Below are 6,258 nucleotides of genomic sequence, written 5' to 3'. Positions count from 1 at the left end.
TTGCAAAGATACGCGGACAAGCGTTTTTCCCAACCTCAAACTACTGTCTCTATCTCTCCTCGCTGTTGCAACGCTGGTCAGAAGCAGCCGACAAGCAAAGTTCGATTTGGCCCAACGTCGCGTACATCCTTCTCCCGCCCCGCCCCCCTCGTAATGTCATCTCCACGCGACTCTCCCGCTCTCCACGGCGTCAACTCCTCTCTCCCTTCACTCCTTCCTTGTCCCATTCACCTCCTCTGTGTGTAACGTTGGGTGTCGCCTATCACACCCTACCCATTCCCTCCTCCTATCATAATCCCTACCTCTTTCTATCCACGGGAAAGGGCAGTAACTTTAAACAAAAAAGCGTTTCTTTTGACAAAACAAAATGTATAGTTGTATATCAAAATCGAACAGCCATAACACATTCCCAACATGCACACACGGGTTAAAAAAAGCCATAAATACACTTTTTTTATGTACAGTGACAAATAAAAACAACAACATTGCTTTATTTTCTACGGAGCGCTGTTTGAAGAGAGGGTCAGCGCGCACCAAGGAGATATTTATATTTGTTCTGATTTAAGCAGCGTCATTTCGCGTTTTTGCACTTGTGAAAACGTCGCACCTTTTACGTGTACCTCACAGTCAAAATAGCGCCTTCGTCTTCAAGTGAGCGCTCGTCACCCTCCAGCTTTCCCGACGACTCGCCGAGGGAGCTTCTGACGAATTTCACTAGCAAATGGCTGTATAAGCCTGAGACGGCCACTCGAACAATGAAATGGCCGTCACATGAGGTACGGAAGGTTCACAAACCAAAACTAAATTCGAAACGCGCGCCGAACCGGACTATTTCGCGGAGCAGTACGTGTGCAGTAGCTCCGCCCCCGTAGCCTTCCCTTCATTGCCAAGAAAAGATGTCCTTGGGGGCGCTTTAGTTGTTTGACGGGTGCGCGCGGTTTGTGTGGTTTGTGTGTGTGCCATGCTGTGTTCTACAATGCTTCGTTACCACGTTTATCGATTATGCACGTTTGTTACGTGATTCAATATCAAGTGTACCTTCCAAGACGATCTAGGTCCTAGTCTCGTGACTGACGGCGAGTGCGGACGTACAGCAGCCTTTTGACAAGACTGTCGCCGAGTGTACGGTACATTGTGGACTGTAAAGCTGAAGAGTGCGCAGTGGATGCCTGATTTTGGTAAGTTCTAGAATATTTCTGACTTACACAGCTAGGTTACTTCATTACATGACGTCTTTTACGCAGGAACCGAGTGTGATCGTCTGGGCGGTGTGTTCACTCTGCGGGGATGATGGCCAGAGGAAGGATGATAGACAGGTATGTTTTACGCTATGCTCAACGCTTTCTGTGCACTTTATACGGTTGTATGAAGCATTCACCATGTGTGTTCACTACCTACAACTGCAACGGGTGGATGAAGGCGCGTTGCTTTGCGCGATACTCCGCTTCTGTAACGCAAGCGTTTCGTGTAATGGCGCTCTTCTTCCTTGGCTGTTCGATTATTCCAAGAATGCCTGTCGCTCGGCCCGCCCGCTTCCCGCTTGCTGGAGTGCGAGGGTAGAGGGGGCATACAAAACGCCGCTGCCGCTTCTCTCCGGGAGCTGGATGACCTTGGGGACGCCTGCGCGATGTGTGTCGCAGGGAGGGTCACACTCGCGTTGTCCTTTTGGGCGCAGGGGACCGGAGTGGGGGAGGTGAGGAAGGAGGGGAGGACTGCAGTGCTTGAGAACATGGCCAGCATGGCCCTTTCTCGTAGACGGGACGCGGCCGCGACCGAGGAGAGAAAGTGGCCCGTTCTTGGATTCCGCCGCTCAGAAGCGATCGTAAACCGAAATAAGAATCATTTGCAAGATTTTTTGTAGCCCAGTTGTGATTCCGTAAGTAAACTTCTTAGCGTCGTCGAAAGTTATTGAAATCGACTACAGCTGTATACTGCACGAGATCATCGCCTGAAGCTACTTGTACGATGGCTTATCACTTCGGAAATAAAACTGCTTTAAACATAACGTTCATCGCCTAGCCTTCTCATGATGCAGGTACAAATGAAGTAACTCTTCAGGAAACTCAGTAATAATTGGCATGTAGTACGCGGGGAGGAAGATATCAAAACACGCTGCGGCTGCACATGCGCGCGCGGTGCTCTGCAGTGGCGTGTGTTTGTGCCTTTCTCCGCGACTACTGCACCGCGCTTGTTTTAAGTGCGAATGCACTTTATAAGCGACCCTGAATCCGCCGTCCCATAGCAACGGCGCGAGGAGCGGAGAGGAGCGTCTGTAGCAACGGCGCAGCGACGTCACGCCCCACGTGACTGTGCGCGCTCCGCCCTCCGCTCCGTGGCTGCGCGCGCCCCGCGCATTGCCTGTGGTGATGAAGGCCGGCGGCGAGACGCCGAACGAAAGCGTGCGAAACGAGCCGAGCACCCCGAAGCCGATCTGGCGCGGGGACGCGCGATGCGTGAGCGAGCGCGGGCCCTCGAATTCGATCGGCCGGACGCGCGCTTCAAGCGAGACTTCCTGGACCGCAGCTTCGGATATAGCTGCGCGGTGTGCGATCGACTGTGGTTCGACAACAACCTGAGCCCCATCTCGGGCGTGCGCAACGCCGCCAACAAGTTGAACGCGTTGCGGGTTCTTTGGAACGAGTTCGGAAGACAGATCATCATCATCAGTAAAAGTGCTTTGCACTTAAAAACGGCCAGACCTCCGTGGGTCGGCTGGCGCGTGCTCTCTCGCTGCCGTCTCCTTCGCTCGGCTCTGCAGTTTAGTCGCGCGCGCCCCCTCATAGCATCACCCCGTGCTTCGCACTTCCTCATACTCCCCTTCGGGGAAATGCGGTTTTTTTGTTAGAAGTTAGTTGCACTATGGTTAGGATTTTAATCTGACTGTGCAAGGTCGTTGCTACGAGAAACGAACTTGCGTTGGGTGAACCCACTTGAAGATAATACAAGTCAGTGAATTACGTTATATTCTGGTACTAACACCATGTGTACATTAATTTGAAGTAGCACAAGATGTTTATAATTATCAATTCTAGACAAATATGGCAGTTAGTTGCGTTTGGCAAGGTGCCTTTTGTTGCAATATTTGTGTTTGAGAAAAATGATGTGAAATATTTTTCCCGTCGTTATATTGTTTCCTGAAGCATACTGGTTTATATTAACAGAAGTTGTTGTAATGGTTAAGCAGCACTGTTCCAAGAGCTTTTTATCCACTGTGCTGAGGTGGCAACAGCACACCTCAATGATGTGCTTATCTAAAGTTCATGTTTCTTTTGTGAGCTTTTCTTAAGGGAGCATGAAACTGAAAAAGCGCTCTTATTTGCAGGTTGTGCGACTAAGACGTAGCATTCATTGTGAGAGTGCTACTTTAATTTTATGAAGTAATTATTAGGGGAAACAAATCTAAATTCTCATATGTAACTATGTGTGCAGAAGTTTAGAGAAGGCTGACAAAAGTGGTTAACGGTTTTTTTTTATGGCTTGCAGCACTACAAATTCAAACCGATATTCCAGGCATTGATTGGCTTTAACACGACTAGAATTACTTTCCTAAACGGCTCAAATTCATCATATAATACAATATGTAAAGCTCGGCATTATGGAGTGTGCACATGGGCCACACATACTCTTATTTTATCAATTTATGCATTTTATATTGTGTAGCAGAGCTGATGTAATTTTCGTCATTTAAATGACCTATATGGTAATCTGCATTCTCCAACCACATAGTGTTTACTAAGTACATAACTTTCTGAAAGTTCGGCTTGCAATGGCACCATTACAGTTGTCTGCCATGAGCCGTTGCTCAGGTTATACCTGTTCTTATAGCGCAATCTGAGTTCATCATTCAAGGCCCTTGCTGGTATATAAACATAGACTTGCCTGAATACATTGTATGTATTGTGTGTGAGCTGTAAGGTCTGTGTGGTGCGCCAACTCATGAATGTTTTCTGGTATCCTTTACATATGTACCCGGTGATCTCACCTGTTCGTGGAACTGAAGCAGACGACAGCTTGCAGAAGAAGATGGGAGCGTTCTACCTGTGAGCCTGGTCGAGTTTATATTTTATGGTAGGCATTTGTTTCAATCTTTACAAAAAGCTTGGACATGTTGCGCCTGCTCATGAACCTATTGCACCTTTTTTGAGGGAATTCTAAGATCAAAGAAACAAGACCCTAGACGTAACTCCATTAATGTATACTTGATGCTGGACTTGACCTTCTGTGTTGTTTTCCTGTTTTCTAACAGGATTTGCTGAAAGTTTCGATTGGAAATGCGATATAAGATGCAATTTTGACTAACTCTAACTTCACAAAAGTGTTTTTGTCAACTACCTGCACGGGGCCTTGGCAGTACATCTAAGTGTTCTAAGGTGCACGATGTATTGGATAAAGTTTTCTTTGCAACTCTTATATATTTACTGCGATCTTTCGTGCAGGATACACATGCATGGATACACATACATGGATTCCCTACAAGGACCCTGCGCATCAAAAGCAATCTGTCATCAATGTTAAGTAGACAGATTAAACGAAACGAAGATATGACAGGTGTACACCATATTTTTCTTTCATTTAACCTCTGCATGTTTCCCAGTCAATAAATGTTTTTATCCGTTTTCTTTTGTTGAGAAATGTCTTTGTACAGCACAAGTGTTGTAGAAGGTGCATACATGCACTTTTGTATGATGCTTGGCTGCATGTGTATCAACCAGCAAACACGTTGTCAGGTACAACTAATATGTGATTCCGTACTATCATCCGGACATATCATAAATCTTATCATGCACTGTAATAGTTCTGTTTCAGGAATGTTATGAATGTCATTGGCCACGAAGCACAAGCTTGGCCGAGGGTCATCGCAAACAGGATGTTTCATACTCACAAGAAAGTCACTTATAAGGACACATTAGAATGACGGTGGCCAATATGTTTTTGAATGACATTATGAGTACATTAAAACAATTCTGAAGAAATACATTAGAGAATCAAATTAGTGTTGATGTCAAAGGTCGTTTCATGCTCACTAGACTATCACATGTTAATACGCATCGGACTATCACATGTTAATCCGCATCAGACTATCACATGTTAATACGCATCAGAATAATTGGCCAATATGTTTTTGAATGGCATTTCAAATACATTACAAACTTCTAAAGGGACACGTTAGAGCGTCAAATGACTGAAATGTCAGAAGTCATTAGACTTTCTTTTTGAACTCGTCTCACATTTTCATAAGGGTACAACCCCTTGGTATTCGAAGAAAGGCCGTACACGCAATAAGCAATACCAAGGAGGCCTGTAGCATAGCCTCCGATATTTCTTCATGCCCGCCGAGTGGCGAGCGGAGCAAGGCGCTCCGCCTATACCTTCTAGTTTATGCGCTCGCCACCACGCCGCGCTGCCACCCAATAACCAGTCTCAGAGCAGACGATGTGACCACGCTGTTGCGCGCGTGCTTGTGGCGAGAAAATTGCGTTCGTATTAGAGATGGAGCTGTAAAATAAATGCGCAGATTGCACTGGTGTTTGTTCATGATGTACAGAGGTGATGGGAAGAACCGCAAACAGTGCGGCGCGATGTTTTCATCCCGCTGCGACCCCGGTGGGAATAAAAAGATGCTAGAATAGTTTTATTCTAGTGGCTTATAATTATCATGCAGGCGACAACCACTCGAAAAGAAATGCGAAATATACGCGAATGTAGGTGCCTCACTTTTCGCGTTTCTTTCCATCCCCACAGTACATTGAAAGCAAGCAACACGAGACATGTGAAAACTGGACCTTTCACTTAGGCCCCCAGCTGTGAGATCAAGCTCACAGTTTCAGGGTCTTTCGTGAAAGTGGCTTTATTGCGAACACTTTGGCGACGTCTTGTTTGCCTGTCGCTTTCAGAGCGAAATTGGTGAATATTTGGCGCGAGAACTTTGTAAGCAACAATTCGAGCAAATATTCTTGGTACCCTGGCTTCGAACACATCAAAGCTTTGTGTTCGCGGAGGATTTCGGTAGCATTATTCACAGCCTCCTTTAGAGGGTGATGCATACGCCTTCTTCTTGCTAGAAGAACTTCGACGAACTTCTGTAGTGCGTAAATAACATCTAGAACGTGTCTCGTGAGCATGTGCAGCTCACGACCAGTGCAGTTTCTCGCGAAAAGTAAGCCACAGCACGGCTATTTTGAACGAAACTGAAAGGCCGTCAAGGACGAAACACAAGAATGAGTTGGCCAGCGCCGGCTCATTTGTTGTTTCTTTGGG

The 6,258-nt window shown here is 46.4% G+C and overlaps 1 long non-coding RNA gene across 1 annotated transcript; it reads left to right on the top strand.

Annotated features, from left to right (window-relative positions):
- The first annotated feature begins 1,012 nt into the window (after window positions 1-1,012).
- LOC125756994 (uncharacterized) lies at window positions 1,013-4,523 on the top strand. The gene is made up of 4 exons (XR_007414981.1): window positions 1,013-1,178; window positions 1,245-1,316; window positions 4,004-4,068; window positions 4,437-4,523. It is a non-coding gene; the product is annotated as an uncharacterized LOC125756994 (long non-coding RNA).
- The last annotated feature ends 1,735 nt before the right edge of the window (window positions 4,524-6,258 follow it).

The sequence above is a fragment of the Rhipicephalus sanguineus genome, chromosome 1 (genome assembly GCF_013339695.2).
Source record: "Rhipicephalus sanguineus isolate Rsan-2018 chromosome 1, BIME_Rsan_1.4, whole genome shotgun sequence".
Classification (NCBI taxonomy): domain Eukaryota; kingdom Metazoa; phylum Arthropoda; class Arachnida; order Ixodida; family Ixodidae; genus Rhipicephalus; species Rhipicephalus sanguineus.
Note: the sequence above shows the minus strand (reverse complement) of the source record. Positions and strands in the feature narration are given on the sequence as shown.